Genomic DNA, 26,062 nt, shown 5'->3' with positions numbered 1-26,062 from the left:
GTAACCAATGGCAACCTATAACCATTACGGCGGGTGATACGACAGTATAGCGATGACGAATACACGCTTCCAATGTGCGTTCACCCTTATGTCGCCAAACACGGATGCGACCATCATGATGCTGTAAACAGATTCATCCGAGAAAATGACGTTTTGCCATTCGTGCACCCAGGTTCGTCGTTGAGTACACCATCGCAGATGGTCCTGTCTGTGATGCAGCGCCAAGGGTAACCGCAGCCTTGGTCTCCGAGATGATAGTCCATGCTACTGCAAACGTCGTCGAACTGTTCGTGCAGATGGTTGTTGTCTTGCAAACGCCCCCATTTATTGACTCAGGGATCAAGACGAGGCTGCACGGTCCGTTACAGCCATGCGGATAAGATGCCTGTCATCTCGACTGCTAGTCATACGAGGCCGTTGTGATCCAGCGCGACGTCCCGTATAACCATCCTAAACCCACCGATTCCATATTCTTCTAACACTCATTGGATGTCGACAAACACGAGCAACAATGGCGCGATACGATAAACGGCAATGGCGATAGGATACAATCCGACCTTTATCAAAGTCGGAAACGTGATGGAAAACATTTCTCCTCCTTACACGAGGCATCACTCCAACGTTTTACCAGGCAACGCCGGTCAACTGGTGTTTGTATATGAGAAATCGGTTGGAAACTTTCCTAATGTCAGCACGTTGTAGGTGTCGCCACCGGCGACAACCTTGTGTGAATGCTCTGAAAAACTAATCATTTGCATATCACAGCATCGTCTTCCTGTCGGTTAAATTTCGCGTCTGTAGCACGTCATCTTAGTGGTGTAGTAATTTTAATGGCCAGTAGTGTGATTGATGTGTCTGTGAGTACGCCCATCCTTCAGAATTTATGGCGGTGAAGTGGTTACCGTTCGAGTTTTGTAAGTCGAACGTGTATGAGGCGAGACTTCGACTAGCGCTCAACCCTTCATTTTTGTAGTACAAGTGCAACTTCTGTGATATTTAAAAAATTCGCACCAACACTACTCGTTCTTGCCACATAAGCAATGTATCACCGCTAAGCAGGTTAACTGCCAAATAGGTTCTGCCTCTGTGTTTGTATCTCAAAGTGTCGAGGTGCGAAGCAGTTCCGGGGGATCTGCAAAGGAGCGACCTTCGAGGACGACAGGTATTCGGGCATGCAATATAAGTCCTGAGAGTGTCTGCATTAGCGCATCCCCAAAAACATGATGGCAGTGCCTTGCTAATGCGCCACTACATTCATTACCTTGCCTTCCGGGATGGGATAAATTTCCATGCATATCATCACCCACTAGGCATCAACTACGTTTCCAGTACCGCCAAGTTGCTATAGCGTTAAGCTCCGGTCCCCGTTTCAATACACTAACCGTAGAATTACCTACAATTTTCAAAATCGCAATTACAAAATACACTCTTATTTTATTCAACAACGTTCTGAAACTAGGTTTAATACCCTGAGGAGGGGTACTACTTTAATCCTGCAATTTTCTGATTTAATTCTCTGTGTGTTCCATGAGGGACATCTTTTCGTTTTATTGAAACAAAACTCAAACAAAAACGGAAAAGAAAAGAAACCGATGCACCACGATGGAATTATCTGATTGAAACGGAAACCGGCAGTTTATGATGTGTATGTACAGTCAAACAAATAATTACAAAGGTTCACAAAGTGAGCAAGTGAGTGACGCGTTGGTCCACTTCTGGCTTTTATGCAAATAGTTTCTCGGCTTGGAGCTTGACTGTGATTCATAGAGTTGTTGGATGTCCTCCTGAACGATATCTCGCTAGATTCTGCCCAATTAGTGGGTTGTTGTTATTGTGGTCTTCAGTCCTGAGACTGGTTTGATGCAGCTCTCCACGGTACTCTATCCTGTGCAAGTTGCTTCATCTTTCGGTACTGCAGCCTATATACTTCTGAATCTGCTTAGTGTATTCATCTCTTGGTCTCCCTCTACGATTTTTGCCCTCCACGCTGCCCTCCAATACTATAAATTGGTGAACGCTTGATGCTTCAGTAGATGTCCTACCAACCGATCCCTTCTTCTAGTCAAGTAGTGCCACAATCTCCTCTTGTCCCCAATTCTGTACAATACCTCCTCATTACTTATGTGATCTACCCATCTAATCTTCAGCATTCTTCTGTAGCACCACATTTCGAAAGCTTTTATTCTCTTGCTGTCCAAACCATTATCGTTCATGTTTCACTTCCATACATCGCTACACTCCATAAAAATACTTTCAAAAACGACTTCCTGACACTTAAATCTATACTCGATGTTAATAAATTTCTCCTCTCCAGAAACGCTTTCCTTGCAATTCCCAGTACATTTTATATCCTGTCTACTTCGACCATCATCTGTTATCTTTCTCCCCAAATAGCAAATCTTCTTTACTACTTTAAGTGTCCCGTTTCCTAATCTAATACCCTCCATCACCCGACTTAATTCGACTACATTCCATTATCCTCGTTTTGCTTTTGTTGATGTTCATCTTATATCCTTCTTTCAAGACACTATCCATTCCGTTCAATTGCTCTTCCAAGTCCTTTGCTGTCTCTGACAGAATTACAATGTCATCGGCGAACTTCAAAGTTTTTATTTCTTCTCCATGATTTTTAATACCTACTCTGAATTTTTCTTTTGTTTCCTTCACTGCTTGCTCAATATAAAGATTGAATAACATCGGGGAGAGACTACAACCCTGGTTCACTCCCTTCCCAACCACTGCTTCCCTTCCATGTCCCTCGACTCTTATAACTGCCATTTGGTTTCTGTACAAATTGTAAATAGCCTTTCGTTGCCTATATTTTACCCCTACCACCTTCATAATTTGAAAGAGAGTATTCCAGTCAACACTGTCAAAAGCTTTCTCTCTCTACAAATGCTAGAAACGTAGGTTTGCCTTTTCTTAATCTAGCTTCTAAGATAAGTCGTGGGGCCAGTATTGCCTCGCGTGTTCCAACATTTCTACGGAATACAAACTGATATTCCCCGAGGTCGGCTTCTACCAGTTTTTCAATTCGTCTGTAAAGAATTCGAGTTAGTATTTTGCAGCCGTGACTTATTAAACTGATAGTTCGGTAATTTTCACATCTTTCTTTGGGGTTTAAATGGTCAAAATCCTGAGGTTGTTGGCGTCCCCTGCTCATTATTCTCCAAACGTTCTCAATTGTGAATAGTATCGCGCGATCCTACTGACCAAGATAGCGTTTGGCCAGCACAAAGACAAGCCCTAGAAACTCTCGTCGTATGCGGGCTGGCGTTATCCTGGTGAAGTGTAAGCCCAGGATGGTTTGCCATGAAGGGCAACAAATCAGGGCGTAGAATACCATCGGTGTACCGCTATGCTGTAAAAGTGGCTCAGATTACAACCGAAGGGGTCCTGCTATGAAAACAAGTGGCACCCCAGACGATCATTCCTCGATTCTTGGTTGTCGGCTCGTATGGCGGGCGACAAGCACCAGGGAGTCTCCAGACCCGCCTTCGACCTGGAATCCCATTCACTGGAAGAGAACTGTCTTCCATGATGAGTCCCGCTTGGACTTGAGCCCAATGACCAGCGAGGACGTGTCTCCAGACGGCTCGGACAGCGCCGAGAGACCAACCTCACTGTCACTCCCCATACATTCAATCAAGAGGGGTGGTCCTGGATGCTATTCGTTTTCACAGGCCTTTGGTTGTCATCCGAGGCACCCTTTGAGCACAGCGGTTCTTCGACGTTACTTAACGCCCCGTTTTGTTGTCCTTCATGGCGAGCCATCCTGGGCTTACATTTCAGCATAGCGAGAGTTTCTATTGCTTGTCTTCGTGCTGGCCAAGTCTTACCTTGGCTAGCAAGGTTGTTGATGTCTCCCCAATTCAGAGCATTTGGAGTGTTACTGGCAGCACCTTCCAATCATCTTGGGGTTTTGAAGATCCGACGCGCACGTTGTAAAGAATTTGTCACGATATACCTCAAGTGGACATCCAACAACCATATCAATCAGTGACAAGTGGCATAACTGCTTGCGTAAGGGCCAGAGGTGGAGTAACGCGTTATTGACTTGTTCAAATTGTGAGACTCTTACTCTTGAATAATAAATCCGAATTTTCTGAAATTCTAATAATTTGTTTTCGTTGTACATGTAAATCGTATCTACCATTTTCGTCTGACTCGTCCTCTCACACAAGATTGTTAAAATTATGTTTTTAAGTATGAATTGAAATTAGTCACTGTAAAGAATACTGTTAAAATTAACTGGAGCAGACGGCCATTGATGATGGTGGATGTATTTTTGGTAGTGACCAAGCTGACTTCTAGAAAAACGCTGTAAAATTTAGAAAAAATTACATCTTTTAATATCTGCAACAATTTCGCGGGCCGGTATCTGTTATTATAATCATAGCTGGGAGACGGTGGCCATGTCATGTAAGGTTCCACGCTTGCATTCAAGTTTGCAAAACGCTTAGTGATAATCAACAGTTAACCTCGGGAACGCTGTAGTAAGTTGCAAATGAATAAATGGCAGAATACTAATTGTATTTGGCCTCTGGTTCCCCAAGCCACGATCCGTTAGGTCGCTGGCTGTAACCACTAAAACATATCTGTTAGGAGAACTGTTAAAATGAGAACACTTGAAACATAACTAATTTACGTTAATTTAGTCGCAAATGGTTCTACACAAAAGAAAGATTAGTTACTGACACGCAAGAAACGCAGCTATAGTGCGCCCTATCAGTACAAACGCTAACCAACAAGAGAGACACATACGAGCAGCAACGCTCTTCACTTACTTTCTAAAACAAAAGAAAAACGTTTTACAATCGATCGCAATCAGCCACAGGCTGAATGGCGCTATATCTTTGAAATATTATTTATATTATTTATGAAGTAATAATTACATCTCACAAAATCAATTTACATAAGATATTATATTTGAAGTTATTTACAATAAATAAATAGAGACGTGCGCTTTTTTTTTCTTTTCTTTCTTTTCTTTTTTTTTTTTTTTTTTTTTCTTTCCGTGCCGTGGCTTTTGCGACACGAAATTTTCATAAAATTACGTGGGTCTGTCCATGTAATGCTTCACTTCCCGTTCGGATAATTCGATCGTGTTGCGTGCGTCGTTCCTTCCATTGTATATTTACTGCATCGAGGAAGAGATATTTCCACTCGTTGTATTATCTGCATCTACGCCTTATGCCACTCGGAGCATTAAAAAGTCCTACGAGCATTATTAAACCAGGGAAAAGGTTCTTCTTTGTTTAATTCGTCAAACCAGAGTGATTCCAGACTAATGCTAGAGGCGTGCGCTGGGGATGAATAATTATTTTTATCCGGCGTGCTTACTGTGTACCTATTGTGAAAATAGTGCTAGGAGTGCTTCCTTGAACAGTAGCGGCGACGGCACCTTTTACTTAGCTCCAGTCGCACTCTGGTCTCTGTAATAGTCAGAGACCAGTACTGCGGTTAACAAGGACAACAATGTTCCACGAACAGTGACGACACGTTTCTGGGCAGCTCCAGACCAGCTCCATGCGAGATCCCAAGCGCTAGTCGTTCTTAGCTGTACTAATGTCTTACCACGACGGTTGAATTATAACAGGGTGGTTATCAGTGTGAACCCCATGAAACTCTATCGAGAAAGGCAGAGATTCACCCATTTTAGAAGTATTTAAGGTAAAGGTGACATTGTTACAGTCTAGGGAACATTCACTTTGCACTTTTTTAGGACCGTTCGTGTGAAACGCTGTGTAGCTATTGCATTACAGATCGATCCTTCGTGGACAGTGTCACCTCTTTACGCTTCATGGCTATTATCATCCAAGATGACGATGGAATCTTTCTATGAAACTGAATATCTTGCCATAGCCATCGCAGTGTACAATTCTAACCATTATTAACATCTGTTAAGCCATCTGGCCCGTCCTGGTTGTTGAGAGTCCATCGTCACACATCCTTTAACAGTTGCAGAATGTAGTCCAAGAAGTAAATACTTCGTAACTGAGTCAGTTCGATATAGTCTACCTGTTATGTGTACTACTAACGGCAGTTATTCTGCGTACCAATACGTTGTCATAACAATATGACTCCAATGGTTAGTTCTTGAAATCTATTCGACTGATTTAACAAACCTGTGAGTCTTTCTCGCGATAACTACGACAGATAAATTAACTCAAAGCTTCGTGAATCTTCCAGATCATTGGAGACTTAAGCATCAGTCTATAAGTGAAACACGTTTTGCCACCAGCAGTATTATTGCGTTGAAGTGGTTATAAAGAAAATAACATCGTCTAGTATGGGACGTTAGCAAATTGTATCCTATTAGGTGATCTTGGACATTGCCCACCCATGCATTGACATGGAATCTTTGCTGGTGGTCACTGACATGAGGGTGGCGTGGGGATTGTCCTCACTCCAGACACAGCTGTTGTAAACACCAACATGGATCAATGAGACCTAGTCTGTGAACAGTACCAACTGGTCAGAGGTGTTGGCTGTTCATCACGCAATGCCTGTTCCAGTGTGCAACAAGCACCCAGGATCTTTGGTAGAGTGTGGCAGAACTCGATGCAGTGTTGCAGTATATGCATTGAAACTGGTGGTCGTCCCTTTGAACGATTGATATGATCTACGTTGTTCTTATTGCGGTGTAGACTCTTCATGTCCATAACACAATAAATACGCATCTTCTACCATTGAGTCGCTATCTCAATATAATTGGTTGTTGACCCACTATCACATATTTCAGTTTGTCCCAAAAGGTTTCAGGTACCTTGTATACATCTGCATCTATTATCCATGAACCATCCTGCAATTATCAACTGTGCTGACTAAGGAATTTAACGCTATACCACAAGAACTCTTTACCAACCTTGTGGTCTAAATGGGAGCATGTTGCAGACAATGCCTTAAAATTCATGGTGACCACAAATCCTATTAAGAAACTAGTTCCACCTTTTGTAATCGCCAGGGGACTACCATAAATACTTGTGCAATATTGTCTTTGAATACAGATAGCATACGTATATGCATCTTTGCATACAGATGCCATATGTATATGGGGGAGAGGCATACTGGATATAGCTCTGCCATCCCCTTCTTTCCTGATCCAGTCACTAATGTGGTACTGTGTACAGCACTGCCACTTAACTTCTTTCCTGATACACTCACTAATGGGGTACTGTGCGTAGCACTACCACTTCGTTTCTTTCCTGATCCAGTGACCAATGGGGTACTGCGTGTAACACTGATGCTATCCCCATCTCCTGATCCAGTTACTAAGGGGGTTCTGTGTGCAGCACTGCCACTTTCCCTCTTTCCTTATCCAGTCACTAATGGGGTACTGCATGCAGCACTGCCACTATCCCTCTTTCCTGATCCTGTCACTAATTTATTACTGCATGTAGCACCGACACTTCCCCTCTTTCCTAATCCAGTCACTGATGGGGTACTGCATATGTTACTGGCACTTCCCCTCTTTCCTGATTCACATCACTAATGGCGTACTGTGTGTAGCACTGCCACTTCCCCTCTTTCCAGTTCCAGTCACTAATTGAGTATTGTGTGTAGCACTTCCACACCCCTTCTTTCCTGGTCCAGTCACTAATGGGGTACTGCATATGGCACTGGCACTTCACCTTTTCCCAATTCGTATCGCTAATGGGGTAGTGTGTGTAGCATTTCCACTTCACCTCTTTCTTGATCCAGTTGCTAATGGGGTACTGTGTGTAGTACTGGTGCTATCCCCTTCTCCTAATTCAGTCACTAATGAGGTACTGTGTGTAGCACTGCCAATTCTCTTATTTCCCGATCTAGTCACTAATGGGGTACTGCATGTAGCACTACCACTATCCCTCTTTCCTGATCCAGCCACTAATGGAGTACTGCATGTAGCACCTGGTCTTCCCTCTTTCCTAATACAGTCACTAGTGGGTTACTGCATATGGCACTGGTACTTCCCCTCATTCCTGATTCGGATCACTAATGGGGTACTGTGTGTAGCACTTTCACTTCACGTCTTTCTTGATCCAGTTGCTAATGGGGTACTGTGTGTAGCACTGCTGCTATCCCCTTCTCCTAATTCAGTCACTAATGAGGTACTGTGTGTAGCACTGCCATTTGCCTTATTTCCTGAACCAGTCACTAATTCGGTACTGCATATGGCACTGGCACTTCCCGTCTTTCCTGATCCCAGTCACTAATGGGGTACTGTGTGTAGCACTTCCACTTCACCTCTTTCCTGATCCAGTGGCTAATGGGGTGGTGTGTATAACACTGCCCGTATCCCCCTGTTCTGATACAGTTCCTAATGGGGTACTGTGTTCAGCATTGCCACTGTCCTTCTTTCCAGATCCATCCGCAAACAGTGTGTGCGGAGAACACCTGTTAGGGACCCTCTATATGAGATCAAACCTCTCTAATTGTTCCTTGATAGTCTTTTAAGGAATTATACACGAGAGGAATCAATATGTTGCACGTCGCTTCTGGGGAACGCCTGTCCTCCAAACTTCAACAGTAAATCACATTGTGTTGCACAATGGCTGCCTTGTAACATAAAACCCTGGAGTCGCATGAGGGTCTATGTAATGCTTTCGCATTTACCAAGCGAATGTGTGGAAAAATGCGGTGCTCTTCTGTGAATCGTGTTTCCTCTATAAAACCTACCTGCATAGGGTCCAATAATGAGGAGCAAGAAATACTAAAGTAACCGTCAAATGGGAATTCTCTTCGTTATCTCCTTCTAGGTGAGCTAGAGAGGAATCTGCGAATGAGCCTCAGTGTGGTATCTTCCTTTTTTTACGAACGGTTTTATGTGATCATTGCACTTATAATCACTCATAAACACATTCCAAAATTTTCTGTGGATATGACTGTTTCGTGAAATCAAACGATATCATGTATTCCAAGGGGTTTATGCTCTATACTTGTGATGAGAGTCAGCTGCCAATCACTGCACCAAGTGACGACCCTCAGCAGTTCTTCCTAAATTTCGGTACAGCACTGATACCAGTCCTCCTTACCAGTAGCCATCAGGCACTTTTTCTCTGTTTCTGTAGATACTTGCACTTCCGTTATTGCAATGCGTAGATGTAGCTGATCGTAATAAATGTTGTTCCGCACGCGTTTCATGCGACGCTCTGTCTCAACAAATAGCATCGTTTTGTTTGCCTTCACAAAGGAAATGATTTTTTAAGCTGGATTTTAAGTGCGCATTCGATAGAGCGGTCCCAAATTAGTCTAGAACGATATTTGTTTTGTCGATAGGTAGTAAGGGAGGCAGTAAAACGCGAAGAACGAACAGTGCTCCAGCAATGAGTGAGTAGCGGTACTTCATAACGGTAGCAGTCACAGCAGGCCAGGGCAGTGATGTCACCGCTGGGGTAATGGTTATTCTACATGTTTTACGGTCTCTGTTAATACCTGTCCATAAAACGGCTACCGCTCTAGAGTACTCTGGAACCGCTCTATCGAAGGGCACGTAAAATTCCGTTTTAAAAATAATTTTGTGTGTAACGGTAAACGAACCGACGCTTTGAGTCGCAAAGGGCGTTGGATGACACTCGTATTGAGCAGTATCTGTTAGGGCCAACTGCATCCACCCATTGCAAAACTGAAGTTGTAGACATCTGCAGAAAAACAGAGAACATGCGTGTGATGACTCTTAGGTGAGACGCCCTGCGTATATTGTAAACAGAAATGGGCCAATAAATGACAGAAGTTATTTTTATGTCTGAAAACATCAGTCATGTGTAATGGAATTTATAAACGGAGAAATACTAACAATTAAAAGCATTCGTTCCGGTTGAACGCAGATCTTGTCTACAGTTCTGGTATACACCAACGCGAACAGAAGCGAACGAACATTCAATAGCGGACGAGAGTTCTCTGGACTAAATGACAGCCGAGAGCGAGCCAGCTGCAGTCGGTCGTATTCGGCTCACATTCGCTAGTCATCGAGGTGAACGGCGGCTCGAAACGTGGAGCGTGCTGGCTGGTGGGAATAGTATTGCGAGGGGCGTTTGGAAGGTCCTTGCAAAGTCCGAGAGATGGCACCACTGGCGAGTATCGAGGTCATGTTTAGTTAGTAGCATCTTTGGAAAGAACACACGCCAAGTTGCTGCCATATTGGTATATTTCTTTGTGTTTGGCATTCGTGTGAATCAAGGAAGTCGAGTGACTGTCATAAAATTGGGCGTAGAAGAATTTCGTGTGGTGATCAAACATTACTTTATGAAAGACAAAACGCCTCAGGAGACTAAAGAGAAGCTTGATACACATTATGGTGACTCTGCACCTTCGATTCTGAAGAGTTTAGAAGTGGTTCCAAAATTTTCAGAGTGGCCATATAGGCACAAGTGATGCTGAACGTTCTGGACGCCCTGTGGATAGGCTGATGGATGACAGAGAACGCAGATGACAGAGATTCTAGCGCTGAGGGCATCTCGAATGAACGGGTACATAATATTTTGCATAAACATTTGGACATGAGAAAGCTATCCTCAAGATGGGTTCGGAGATTGCTCACGGTTGACCAAAAACGGAATCGTGTGAAGTGTTGCAAGGATGGTTTGCAGCTGTTCAGGAAGAATCTGCAGGACATTAAGCGTCGTTTCGTCACTTTGGATGAAACTTGGCTACATTACTATACTCCTGCGACGAAACAATAATCTAAACAATGGGTTACCAAGGGAGAATCTGCACCAAAAAAGGCGATGACCATTCCTTCGGCTGGAAAGGTTATGGCGACTGTCTTTTGGGATTCGCAAGGGATAATCCTCATCGAATATCTGGAAAAGGGTAAAACTATTAGAGGTACCTATTATTCATCGTTATTGGACCGTCTGAAAACCGAGCTGCAAGAAAAACGCCGGCGATTGGACCGCAAAAAAGTTCTTTTGCATCACGACAATGCACTAGCACACACCTAAGCAGTTGTAGTTGCAAAATTAATTAAATAGGATTCCAACTCGTTCCCCACCATCCCCTGTTCTCCAGACTTGGCTCTCCCAGATTACTATTTGTTCCCAAATTTGACGAAATGGCTGGCAGTACAGAGATTTTATTCAAACGAGGAGGTGATTGCAGCAACTAATAGCTATTTTGCAAACTTGGACAATTCCTATTGTTTGGAAGAGATCAACAAATTAGAATAGCGTTGGACGAAGTTTATAAGTCTATAAGGAGACTATGTCGAAAAATAGAAAAGGTTTACCCCAAACACGTAAGTGGTTTTTATTTTTGCACGGACTTTTCAAACGCCCCTTGTATGTTATGGGAGATATTCTCCTGCACTTGCGTGGGGCCTTTGGTAGTAATCGAAGACACGCTAACAGCTGCGAACCACCTGCAGCCCTCCATGTTTGATGTCTTCCCCAACGGCAATGTCATCTTTCAGCAGTATAATTGTCCCTCTCGGAGCAAAAACAGCGCTACAGTAATTGAAGAGAATTGTAGTCAACTCGCGATGATCTCCTGGCGACCAGATTCGCCTCATGTAAATGCTATGGGTCCGTATCGGACACCATCATCGCGTAAGCAATTGAGCGGTCCGTTATTTACGCGAATTACATGACCCGTACGTAGACATCTAGTAGCACATGCCTCCAAAAAGCTACCAACAAGCTGTCGGACCGTTAGTATGCAGAATCAGTGATGTATTTCGTTCCATAGACGGACAAACAATCTATTAAGCAGGTGGTCATAATGTTCTGGCTCATCAGAGTACGTATATTTCTTTTAAATAAATTATTCATTTTGCAGAACAGACGTCTGTTTCACTCCAAACATTGCTGAGAAAATAATGCAGGTGTTTAAAATTTTGCAGTGCATTATGCTTGTTAAAATAAAAATATATATGATAGAACTGGTTATTCTCGTTCGCTACCTTTGTATTAGTTGTAACTACATCGCTGATGTGTCCCCTCCATGTTACAGATCTTTTGATGAGAAATAAAAGTGGTTTACTCCCGATCACATAGTCTACCCTACAGCAAACTACAGGGAGTAGCAGATAAAAGTAGCCCGTGTAAGTATAAAGAAAATGGAGTGAGTGGAGCTGAAATGGAACCTACCATTTATTTGCAATGAAAAATTCAGTGAAAAATAAATTCATAAACGTTGAAAGTGATCCTCTGCAACACCAACACACAGCTGTGCGCTTCTAAGGATATTCAGATACACCCAGCGTAAAGTTCGGACGTCAATGGCAGCAACTTCGCGGCTGATGTTGCCGTTTAGTTCCCGTATTGTGTGTGGCTTTGTTTCATAGACCTTGCATTGTCCTCACAGATAAAAACCACATGTTAGATGAGGCGAACGTGGTGGCCATTAATATTTGTCGACAGCTATTTCCTCAGTGAAGACATAGTGGATTCGTTCCAGGGGTATCCCAGACGTGTGGCACGCGACCCATATTGTTGGAAAAGCAGTATTGTTTTTCATATCGAGTGAGTATAGCACGAAATGCATAAAAAATTTCCATACATGCAATCGCGCGTTGAGCGCAGTGTCAAAAAATGTCGGTCCAATGACGTACGTTCCTGTTGCACCGCACCAAACGCCAATTTCTTCATCGTGCAGTGGTTACTGACATTCAATTTTAGGGTTCTCCGTTGACCAATATCTCGTATTCTGTGAATTTATATGACCGGAAACATGAAACCACGCTTCATCAATCGTGATGTAATAGAAAGGGTCTAACAAGCTATCGCTGGTATTCAAATGCAACGTACAGTAATCTACACGTTTCTGACTGCCATCCTCCGTTAATTGCTGCACAACGGTCACACGGCATTGCTTCAGATCAAGACTTTCAATATCCGCTGGCAATTCATCCTATTACATGCGCCCAGTTTACGTGTCTTCTTTGGACTCTAAATAAATCAGTGGCGAATGTCTGCAATAACCTCTTGTGCGCTAAATGAAGGAATCCTTTGTCGTGTTACATTTCGCACATGTTCGTAGGTGCTCCAAGTTTATACAGCCTGTGTATTGCTGTCTCGTTTGGTTGTCCTCTAAACGAATACTTGACCTCGAAAATTTCGCGAGTTTCCTTAATCGAACTTATTTGCACGTATGCCTACACGATTTCAATTCCTTCTTCTGTCAAGAAAGTCATTTTGCAAACCGCAGGGAAGAACGTCTGACTTCACTGACAAAATAAACTGAAACGCCGAAAGAAGAATGCTAACAATCGATTATTGCATAAAACTGTTCATTGTTATAACTGTTTATTTCAGAAGTCGAAATAGGCCTACTGCTGTCGCATTCAAAGGCGATGTGGGATTGATAACCTCACTGTTTAGTCCCATAACCCTCTCAATTAATCAATCAGTCAAGCAAAGGGGAGATAGTTTACTTTTCGCTGCGCCACTCTGTTTACAGCAGCCTAGCTTAGCGCCCGTTGCTTCGATCACGTAGACTGTCTGGTCTTCACAGATTTGTTTTGTCTTTTCTTTTCCCTTAACTGAATTTTTTCATTGTTCACGAATTGCAACACCTTCTAAACTTTTCAGGCTAATTAAGCCTTTAGAAGCATGGTCTTTTGCGGATGTCCATCCGACCAAAAAGTCATTCTGATAGGTGGAGACTAAGGTTTTTATTAATGATTACTTTTTGCATTCTTGTACTGATATTTCATTGCGACGTTTTATCGTTTAAAACATATTTCTTTGTATCTCACGAAGAACTAAAATACTGTAGGAGTTTTATATATTTAGTTTTAATTTTTTTAATAAAACGAAATATTTTCTTAAAATCTTTCATCTCATTAGGGACTGAATTTCCAAAAAACGGTATAAACTTTCGTCCCTTACGAGTTGAATTTCCAAGAAAAGTGAAACACATTTTATTTCTAAGAGAGAATCCAAATACAAATTTTCATAGTTTTAGCTTTGAAAATGCTTTCGTAATGAAATATTTGCATACAACTTCTCGTTCCTTATTTTACTCCTTTGCAGGAATATATTTCCAAAAACAGTGAAACACGAATTTTTAAATTTCTAACCAAGAAGTCAAATACCAATTTTCATAGACGTAGCTTTAAAAATACTGCAGTAATTGTTTAATAACGAGTAATTTTCAAAAGAAAAACCATCCACTATTTTATCCTCTCAGCAGGTGAAATTCCGAAATTCCTGAAACAGATATTTTGTCTTATTTTTGGGAAACCAAATACTAGCTAATCTTCGTAGTTGTAGCTTCAGAATTGTTTTAATATAGACATATTTTCAAAAAGCCTTTCATCCTCTATTTCGCCCCCTTAGGAGTGTAATTTCGAAAATCCCTTCTGAAACGATGCCTACAGTATAAGATCAGCATTCTCTCCAGATTTCATATTTCTCTCCTTAGTAGTTTGGCCTGGGTGATGATGATCAGCCAGTCAGTACTTTGACTTTTATATATACCGACAGCAGTAATTCCGTGAACCACGGATCTTGCCGGTGGTGGGGAGGCTTGCGTGCCTCAGCGATACAGATAAGCCAGCCGTGCCGTACAACAGGGGGGTATCTGTTGAGAGGCCAGACAAACGTATGGTTCCTGAAGAGAGGCAGCAGCCTTTTTAATAGCTGCAGGGGCAACAGTCTGGATCATGATCGATGTGGCGTTGTAACATCAACCAAATGGTCTTGCTGTGCTGGCACTGCGAACGGCTGAAAGCAAGAGGAATGTACAGCCGTGATATTGCCTTAGTGCATGCTGCGCTACTCAGGAGAAACAAAATTGGCGTTCTACGGGTTGGAGAGTTGAATGTCAGGTTCCTTTATCGGGCAAGTAGGTTAGAAAATTTAAAAAGGGAAATGCATAGGTTAAAGCTACATACAGTGGGATTTTGTGAAGTTTGGTGGCAGGAGGAACAAGACTTCTGGTCAGGCGAATTAAAACAAAATCAAATAGGGGTAATAGGACCATGGGTAAGCTACTGCAAACAGCGTAGTGGAAGCATTATTGTAGCCAAGATAGACATTAAGCCCACGCCTATCACAGTAGTACAAGTTTATGTGCTACTAGATTCTCAGATGACGATGAGATTGAAGAAATGAATGATGAGATAAAAGAAATTATTCAAATAGTGAAGGGAGACGAAAATTTAATAGTCGTGGGAGACTGGAATTCGATAGTAGGAAAAGGAAGAGGAGGAAACGTAGTAGGTGAATATGGAATTGGGGTAAGGATTAAAAAAGGAAGCCGCCTGGTAGTATTTCGCACAGAACATTACTTAAACATAGCTAACACTTGGTTTAAGAATCATGAAATAATGTTGCGTACGTGGAAGAGGTCTGGAAACACTGAATGGTTTCAGATAGATTATATAATGCCAAGATAGAGATTTAGGAACCAGTTTTAAATTGTAAGACATTTCCAGGGGCAGATGTGGATTCTGACCACAATCTATTGGTTATGAGTCGTAGATTGAAACTGGAGTACCTGCAAAAAGGTGGGAATTTAAGGAGATGGGAACTGGATAAGCTGAAAGAACCAGAGGTTGTAGACAGTTTCAGAGAGAGCATTAGGGAATAATTGACAAGAACAGGGGAAAGAAATACAATATAAGAAGAATGGGTAGATTTGAGAGATGAAATAGTGAAAGCAGCAGAGGATCAAGCAGGTAAAACGACGAGGGCTAGTAGAAATCCCTGGGTAAAAGAAGATATATTTAATTAAAAGGAGAAAATATAAAAATTGAGTAAATGATGCAGGCAGCAGAAAGCAATATACACGTCTCAAAAATGAGATCGACAGGACGTGCAAAATGGCTAAGCAGAGATGGCTAGCTGACAAATATAAGGATGGAGAGGCATATCACTAGGGGTAAGATAGATACGGCCTACAGGAAAATTAAAGAGGCCTTTGGAGAAAAGAAAACCACTTGTATGAATATCAAAAGCTCAGATGAAAAACCAGTTCTAAGCAAAGAAGGGAAAGCAGAAAGGTGGAAGGACTATATACAAGGGCGATGTACCTGAGGGCAATATTATGGAAATGGAAGCAGACATAGGTGAAGATAAATTGGGAGATAAGAAGAATTTGACAGAGCACTGGAAGACCTAAGTCGGAACAGGCTCCGGGAGTAGAAAACAATCCATTAGAACTATTAATAGCCTTGGAAAAGCCAGTCCTGACAAAACTCTACAATCTGGTGAGCAAGATGTATGAGACAGGCGAAATACCCTTAGACTTCAAGAAGAATATAATAATTTCAATCCCAAAGAAAGCAGGTGTTTACAGATGTGAAAATGACCGAACTATCAGTTTAATAAGTCACGGGTGCAATTTACTGACACCAATTTACAGCTGAATGGAAAAACTAGTAGAAGGCGACATTGGGGAAGATCAGTTTGGATTCCGTAGCAGTGTTGGAATATGTGAGGCAGTACTGACCCTATGACTTATCTTAGAAGATAGATTAAAGATAGGTAAACAACTTGTCTACAAGAAGATATCGGTTGGTAGGACATGTTCTGAGGCATCAAGCGATCACCAATTTAGTGTTGGGGGCAGCGTGGAGGGTAAAAATCGTAGAGGGAGACGAAGAGATGACTACACTACGAAGATTCGGAAGGATATAGGATGTAGTACTCACTTGGAAATGAAGAAGCTTGCACAGTATAGAGTAGCAGGGAGAGCTGAATCAAACCAGTCTCTCGACTAAACACCACGACAACAACAACAACAATAGGCTACACGTGATAAGTAGTAGCTATATATATTTCACACCTCACTAATCTTATTTTATGTATATTACCTTCATTACACGTATCTTAACAAAATCCTCAAGATGCTTTGTATATCTCACTGCGGATACCACAAACTGTCTAAGATACAGAAGCTGCTGAAAAGCGAAAAAAGCACTACAGTAACTTATACGTCTCCAGTTACCAATAACCAAAGTTTCAATGCTAGCCTTTCTTCAGATTATGTTGGACGTCAGTAATTACTGTCCTGCTTCTAAATTTCCTCTTCATTTGTAATTAGGATGCGGCAAAAAGTTCGAACCGACAATTGTGCCAAGTTTTCGACAGCTGCTTAGGAAATCTGAAGCTGCTGTTCACTGATAAGTGGCTGCCTCCACGCGTTTCACACTTACCTACAAATTCAGACACCCACATTATTCTTGCACTTCCCATTTTGCTTACTTCGTCAAAAACCTGCCACGCCAAGTAGTCCTGTCTGAATATCAAAGTTTAACATCGTGACTCTAGTATCCTGTGTGTTGTTTATTAGCGTCAGAGAAAAACATAAATCAGCGTTCACAGGCTCCTTATCTCGTGTTATCTTCCGTTCCCTCTAGTGTAAACTGTTTGTAACGCTTATGTTAAAGTGGATATCGATTATTAGTAACATGGTGCAATATTTCACGAGACCCACGGTTTGGACAGGACACGTGGCAGTTTGAGCATGACATTTTGCTGATGTGGCACAGAGTCACCCACCTCAACCACCTGGAAACAACGTCCTTGCTTGCTATTGGCTAAGCAAGGCTCCACTGTTTGCAGTAGCACAAAGACTCCATTACTGTGATTGGTGGAAACGCTCGAGCCAGGCGGGAATACCATTGTCAGTGCAGGGGGAGGGTCCACAGTGACCGGTCATGTGTGGATAGCCACGGTGTAGAAATTGATAGTTGTTGTAAAATAGTACTAATTGTTTATTGACGAAAATATCTGGGTGTTGGGCAATGTAAACGGTCGCGGTACCGATGACAGTAGACAATTGTTATGGATAATCATATTATTAAACGTGTCATGATCTGACTAGAATGTGATGGCCACAGCTAATCGACGCCACGCATAGGAAATTTTCACTAATCGCCGATGACGACCATATTACTGTCAAGGACGGCTCGCCACTATTGGATTACACTGAGGCGGCAAGATTAGTGGGATAGTGACATGCACATTTACAGATGGCGGAAACTTCACATACACAAGTTGTAAAAGGGCAGTGCATCGGTGGAGCTATCATTTGTATTCAGGGGAATCATGTGAAAAGGTATCCAACGTAATTATGGCCACACGATAGGAATTAACATACTTTGAACGCGGAATGGTAGCTAGAACTGGTCGCATGGGACATTCTGTTCCGGGATCATCAGGGAATTCAGTATTCTGCGATCCACAGTCTCAAGAGCGTGGCAAGTATACCAAATTTCAGGTATTACCTCTCACCACACACACGGCAGTTATTATTATTATTATTGTCGTATGCATCAATTACGGTAATACACATTTAGCAAAACAAAGAAACAGATATAAAAATGAACATGTGAAATTATATACAGTACACAAGTTTTCAAACGGCTCAGACTTACACTCGGATGTTGATGAACTCGATCCAGCAGAGTGCCTCGTGGGATGCTTGATGGAGCTTCTCAATGCCACCAGGGAAGTGTCTCATTGGACAGCCATTCCCAATGTGGCTCATTGTTTGGGTTTCACCACATTCACACACACTGTCGCTTGATAAGCCCCACTTGTGCCTGTTGTATTTGCACCTACCCTCTTCAGTCCGATATCTGTTTAACTGCACCCACAGCTCCCTCGGTTGGTGGAAGCCTGGAACTGGAACTGTTGGATTGTCTACAAGTTCGTGGTTTCGGGTTCTTGTAGCTCGACACTCACGTTTCCACTCTGCGTCCTGGGCGAATCCTGTGGATAGCATTTGGACTCCCATTTCATATGCTGCTCTTCTAGATTTGAGGCGTTTCCTGGGCAGTGATATCAAATCGTCATGAAGAGGATTCGAGTTGTTTTCAGAAACTTGCTGACAGAGGTTGTAAAGAGCACCCTTTCGACGGAAGTCTGGTGGACAGATGTCTGAAAGCATTGGTAGCCAGCGAGTAGCTGTAGACCGGACTGTACCACTAATTACTCTCATAACTGAGTTCAGTTGGACGTCTACTTTCGCTACGTGGGCTCTTCGGAGCCAAACTGGTGCACAGTATTCTGCTGCAGAGTATACCAGTGCAAGGGATGCTCTTCGGAGAACTGATACGGTTGCTCCCTATGTACTGCCTGCCAGCTTTCTCACAAGGTTCACTCGTGTTTGTGTCTTCTTGGTCAAGTTGGAAACGTGTTTTTTGTATATTAAAGTTCTCTGGCTTTCATTGTATCTAACTGTGCCAAGAGGGCCGAACTGCTCTTTGCTGATGAAAGGCGATTAGAGAGGTGGAAAAGGCTTACCTCGGTTTTAGAAACAGTTGGTCTCAGTCGCCAGAGACATCCATGTGAGCACCTTGGAATGCATCTTCATGTGCCTTCGTCACTGCTGGTGCTCCCTGGGCGACTAGTTGGTCCTTTTCAATTAGGCTAACTCCCGCAGAAGGCGATTTAGAGATAATTCCAACAGCGATTACGAAATTAACAATATGAAACCCTATACAAACGACACTGTTCAGAACCAACCTTGAACGTGCTCAGAATATTGCAACTGAATGTTGAGGGACTGTCCAGAAATAAGTGCGAAAAACTATCTAAAATTTTGAGAGAGAATAGGGCGGACGTCTTAGCGCTGCGAGACAATGCAGTGGCTGTCGGCCTTTACTTAACGACCGAGAACACCGGCATTTCCACACAGTTGTCAGAACTAACAGACAAGCAACACTGCGTACTGTAGCCGCAGAAATCAATGTGCGACGTACGACGAACGTACCCGACGGGACAGTGCTGCGACCATGGCAGCAGGTGACAGACGCGGGAGCCTTTGCCAACACAACGACATCGCCTGGAGTGCCTCTCGTGAGTTAGTCACCATTCCTGTTATACCCTAGTCGACTGGAAAACTGTGGCCTGGTAAGATGAGTCCGGATTTTCTGTTGGTAAAAGCTGATGGTAGGGTTCTAGCGTGGCGCAGACGCCGCGAAGCTATGCACCTAGGTTCTCAACAAGGCACTGTGCAATCTGATGGTGACTCCATAGTGGTATGGCCTGTGTTTGCATGGAATGGACTGGGTCCTCTGGTCCAATAGAGCCGATCATTGACTGGAAATAGTTACGTTCTCTAAATCCTCGCTCGAACGACATCGAAATAAGTGTCCAAGGAATAGAAAAGCAACTGAAATCGCTCAACAGAAGAAAGTCCACTGGACCTGACGGGATACTAATTCGATTCTACACAGAGTACGCGAAAGAACTTGCCCCCCTTCTAACAGCCGTGTACGGCAAGTTTCTAGAGGAACAGAAGGTTCCAAATGATTGTAAAAGAGCACAGGTAGTTCCAGTTTTCAACAAGGGTCGTCGAGCAGATGTGCAAAACTGTAGGCCTAAATCTCTGACATCGATCTGTTGTAGAATTTTAGAACATGTTTTTTGCTAGCGTATCATGTCATTTATGGAAACCCAGAATATACTCTGTAGGAATCAACATGGATTCCGGAAACAGCGATCGTGTGATACCCAACTCGCTTTATTTGTTCATGAGACCCAGAAAATATTAGATACAGCCTCCCAGGTAGACGCCATTTTCCTTGACTTCCGGAAGGCGTTCGATACAGTTCCGCACTGTCGCCTGATAAACGAAGTAAGAGCCTACGGAATATCAGACCAGCTGTGTGGGTGGATTGACGAGTTTTTAGCAAACAGAACACAGGATGTTGTTCTCAACGGAGAGACGTCTACAGACGTTAAAGTAACCTCTGGCGTGCCACAGGGGAGTGTTATGGGACCATTGCTTTTCACAATATATATAAATGACCTAGTAGATAGTGTCGGAAGTTCCATGCGGCTTTTCGCGGACGCTGCTGTAGTATACAGAGAAGTTGCAGCATTAGAAAATTGTAGCGAAATGCAGGAAGATCTGCAGCGGATAGGCACTTGGTGCACGGAGTGGCAACTGACTCTTAACATAGACAAATGTAACGTATTGCGAATACGTAGAAAGAAGGATCCTTTATTGTATGATTATATGATAGCACAACAAACACTGGTAGCAGTTACTTCTGTAAAGTATATGTGAGTATTCGTGCGGAACGATTTGAAGTGTAATGATCATATAAAATTAATTGTTGGTAAGGAGGGTGCCAGGTTGAGATTCATTGGGAGAGTCCTTAGAAAATGCAATCCGTCAACAAGGGAGGTGGCTTACAAAACACTCGTTCGACCTATACTTGAGTATTGCTCATCAGTGTGGGATCCGTACCAGGTCGGGTTGACAGAGGAGAGAGAGAAGATCCAAAGAAGAGCGGCGCTTTTCGTCACAGGTTTGTTTGGTAAGCCTGATAGCGTTACGGAGATGTTTAGCAAACTCAAGTGGCAGACTCTGCAAGAGAGGCGCTCTGCATCGCGGTGTACCTTGCTCGCTCGCCAGGTTTCGAGAGGGTTTCTGCATGAGGTATCGAATATATTGCTTCGCCCTATGTAAAATTAGAGAGATTCGAGGGCGCACGAGGGCTTTCCGGCAGTCGTTCTTCCCGCGAACCATACGCAACTGGAACAGGGAAGGGAGGTAATGCAGTGACACGTAAAGTGGCCTACGCCACACACCGTTGGGTGGCTTGCGGAGCATAAATGTAGATGTACCAACACACGATCATAATAAAAGATGGCATCACTTGAAATACATAGTGTCCTCTTCACTACAGATTAGCTCCTCAGTTTCCTACCGTTTGGACAGCTCTACAACATCTCAGCGTGGCCACATCTTGGGGCTGTCATCTGCAGCGAAAGGGATACTTTTAGAAGTCACCAGGCAGGTGTTCTCTACAGAAACTTCGCCAAGTTTAACCGATTCACTCATCTTCAAACACAAGCCTCGCGTGTGCGGTTTGTCTGTTAAAACCAGACACTGAGACACGTAACTTGCTAATACATGGAGGGGAGGGGGGGGGGGGGGGAGTTTGTAGCTTGTTCACAGATAAAAACGAATGGTAGTCAACAGTGGCGAATTGAGCGCAAAGACTCGTTCACTTATGTTTGCTTTCATTTGCTTCCCTGTAAACGAGACTTCGCAAAGTAATCCAACAAGATTATGGGAGCGATGGATAAATAAAAAAGTGAATCGTTCCCCACCTACTGCTCCGCTGCACCTCCCAAAATTCGACAGCCCTCGTTAATGCTTAAACCAGGATAACTGACTTCTATGCTGGGCAGTGATGGGGGGAGTGTGGGTCCATTTCAAAATTCTGTGTGATGTCAGAACCGCTCTAATAGTGGGAGTATTAACGTGTGTCAGAGGGGTTGGCTTAATGAGTTTTTCTGTTAAGTGATCAGTGCATCATATATATGTGGCAATACTCCCTCCTTCCATCACTGTCTCCCTCTCTCTCAATCTCTTTCCCTCATGTACACACAAAAACACACACACACGCAAAGCTTTACTCACACGAACATTCGAGATAGAAAGTTACACTCGTCTTGCTGTTGTTTTTGTTTGGGCGCTTATATCCTGCAGGTTGCGTGTACTAATACGTCTAGTAGTTTCAAATTCTGCACACGGAAACCTCTCAGCCACGTTTAGGCTATGATGGCGTCGCCGGTAACAGAAGAGAATTTGTTCAAATACACAGGAAATACAAATGCAAGTAAATGACGTCTATCACGTGCAGACAGCTATAAAGCTCGAGCTGTGCAAAACGGAAAGAAGAAACTTGACGTCATCTGGCACTCTCCGTTTCAATGAATCTTCACCACTCACCACTACCAAACGTGAGAAATCCCTAATCAACGGAAATCTTATATCCACGGTCTTTCATCAGCTAACAGTTTCTTTTATATTAACAAATTATTCTTTGCAGTCATGCCAGAGGGCTATCCTCCATTCACTGTACAGCTATTTCTACACTGGCGGGTATGTCTGTGACAAATGAAAATCGTTTCCTGTGTTTTAACAATGTTTCTCAGGCGCATTCTGTTAACTGCAGCAATTTGAGTGCTGTAGATTGATACATGCGTGCGCATATGAACAGACTCACTTTCTTGAATAGATTCCAGAATGAAAAAAAAAAAAAAAAACTCGCAAAAGACTACATAAGGTCAAACAGTTACTATGCCGTCTCGTTACACCTAGTGAATATTAACACGACGTAGCCTCCTCTTTGGTTTTGTATTTGATTATGAATGAAGAGGCATAAACTCTTTAATTATTTGTATTGCCACATCTGGTAAATATTACGATGATGCAAAGGTAAAATAGCTACTCATTCAATAATCCTGAACCTAGATATGATTCTGTTAACTAATCTACTTAGAAAATGCTTCGTTATCTCCTTAGAAGCAGACCATGGAGTTCCTCCAGAGCACTACAGTAACAACTCTGGCTTTGCTTCTTCAACAGTTTGAATATCATCTCTGATTAGTAATCAATCTCACTCTGAAAAGTAGTCCTTCAGCATTCTTAACTGCTTCGAAAAATCGTTAAGTCCATTCGAAATCACTACAGTTAAAATACCACTGATTGTCTTTCACCATGGCTTCTATCCGTTATTTATCAGGTTAGTTTCTGTCGACCACTAGGAAGATTCTCTCTATTTACTACTGAAATGAAAGTATGTAAGACAGTGAAACGTATATTTACATTGAGCAGAAGTTACACGCCTCTGACAGTTTTTGTCCATCGGCTAGCATATCATTCGTATACAGTAAATACCAGTAAGACTAAGCTTGCCAATATCATAGCATCAGCAACGTAATCAATACTATCGTCTGATGTTGCTAACAAATTGAACATTGATCTGTATAACAGTTCGAACAGCAAGGCAGCAAAGAAGCAAAGCAATCGAAGCAAACAAAGCAACAAAAAATGAATGCTCTGGAACAGCTTATTATACAGTGTGGAAATTTTCAGTTGACAAACCAGAATAACTCGAAAAATAAGCTTCACACGAAAAAATTTGTAGTATTCAACGATGATCAATTTCGAGGGGGACATCTGCTGGTGCTAAAATTAGCCCGCCACCCCAGCCCCCTGGGTACGTGGCGGGAGGCAACTTTAACATTTCAAATGGGAACCCCCAATTTTTATTGCAGAATCAGATTCGACATAAAGAAGTATGCAGTGCAGTAGGTGGTATAATACTTAGCAGCCCCATCAGTCAAACAAATCAATAACAAAATGGCTCTGAGCACTATGGGACTCAACTGCTGTGGTTATCTTTCCCTTAGAACTTAGAACTAATTAAACCTAGCTAACCTAAGGACATCACACACATCCATGCCCGAGGCAGGATTCGAACCTGCGACCGTAGCAGTCGCACGGTTCCGGACTGCGCGCCTAGAACCGCGAGACCACCGCGGCCGGCCAAATCGATAACAGCTTGCGCTGTACGTGTTTGAGCATTGTCCTGAAAAATGACGGTAAGGTCCTGCAGAAAGTGTCATCACTTCTGTCTCGAAGCTGGTAGTAGGTTCTGTTCCAAAAATGAACGGCATAGAGACAGAAGTGATGACACTTTCTGTATGACCTGACCATCATTTTGCAGGACAATGCTCAAGCACGTACAGTGCAAGCTGTTACTGATTTGTTTGACTGATGGGGTTGCTAAGTGCTATACCACCTACTGCACTCCCCTGACTTAAGCTCTCGTGAGTTCAGCTCGATTTCTAAACTGAAGGAAACACTTCACGGCATTCGCTTCAGAACTGCTACAGATTCGTCGGGCAGTAGACCGCGCCGCTCGAACTGTCAACAAAACTGGCACTGTTAAGAATACCCCACGACTTTCACATCCCTGGCAACGAGTTATACACAATGCTGGTGACTACTTTGAAGGTCAGTAAAACTTTGAAACACGTATCTATTTTGTGCGAGCTGTAACTAAATAGTTGCCACTATTGAAGTTCCAAGCCTCGTATATTCTCACCACGTGACTCATACGCTGTAACCAGTTAATAGTAAGTCAATTGCCAAGGCTACAGAAGGACAACAGATACGTCAATGACTGGACAGGAAATTCATAATTTTGTGAAAAATCGATCACGAGAGGGGTTTGGATACGAATTTTCCGCAACACCGTAAGCACACAATCACGCCGCTGTGACACTGGCAATTCACTCGATGTTGCACATCTTGATCTTGGACCATTCACTGTTTCTATTTTGTTTCTTTTTTCCGCAATTCAGTACACCTTCTTCCTGTTTTCACGCTTGATCCATGTTCAGTTGTTGACGGGCTATCAAATGTGGTTGAAATATCTCTGAGCACTGTCGGACTTAACATCTGAGGTCATCAGTCCCCTAGAACTTAGAACTACTTAAGCCTAACTAACCTAAAGACATCACACATCGATGCCCGAGGCAGGATTCGAACCTGCGACCATAGCGGTCGCGCGGTTCCAGACTGAAGCGCCTAGAACCGCTCTGTCACAAAGGCCTGCTGACGGGCTATCCAATGGACTGTTTTTTCATTATATCCGAAAGGGGTGCAATGCGGAATTTGTCTTGTCCTTACACAGGGTGTCTCCTAAGAATCGTTAGGCGATTTCACTGTGGTGTTCCAGCAGATATTTGCACTTCTGTTTATGCACTGTGTAACTGGAGTCAAGGAAACGAATGCTACTCACCAAGTCTTTCATGAGACGCTCGGAGTGGACGGAAAGCGTCAGTTTGTTCCCCGTTACGAAAAAAATAATTTTAGAAAGCGAAATTTTACGTGCCTGTTCGATAAAGTGGTCCCAAATTAACCTTATGCGGTTTTAGTTTTATCGATTTGTATTAACAAGGACAGTAAAATACGAAGAATAACTTCTGCTCCAGGAGCAACTCAGTAGCGCTGCATGCTTGGCAGTAACAGTCAGCACGTAAAATCCCTCTAAAAATGAAAAACAAAATTGCAAATATCTGCAGAAACATCAGAGAAAATGCGCCTGACTTCTGTTAGGAGAGACATTCTGTTTACACCAGCGAAAAAGGTTTATGGGGCAGTGTTTCTTTTTCAGATCATATCATTTAACTGCTGTTTCTCTACTGCATTATACCGCAGATGTACAAAAACGCGTGTATCAAAATACTTGTACAACAAATACAAAGAACGGTTCGTTACGAAGACTTTTTGCAGCAATAGTGTTGCCTCTCATACTCTGTATTACTCTCGTCGGTTGTGGAAAACCGCCTAAAAGTCACAATCAGCCTGGCCA

The 26,062-nt window shown here is 42.9% G+C and overlaps 1 protein-coding gene across 1 annotated transcript in view; it reads right to left on the bottom strand.

The window, feature by feature from the left end:
- Positions 1-26,062, bottom strand: part of LOC126355768 (uncharacterized) — a 203,255-nt gene that overhangs the window by 133,342 nt on the left and 43,851 nt on the right. The window lies entirely within an intron of this gene.

The sequence above is a fragment of the Schistocerca gregaria genome, chromosome 3, assembly GCF_023897955.1.
Source record: "Schistocerca gregaria isolate iqSchGreg1 chromosome 3, iqSchGreg1.2, whole genome shotgun sequence".
Classification (NCBI taxonomy): Eukaryota; Metazoa; Arthropoda; class Insecta; order Orthoptera; family Acrididae; genus Schistocerca; species Schistocerca gregaria.
This window is presented reverse-complemented; position numbering and strand designations above follow the sequence as displayed.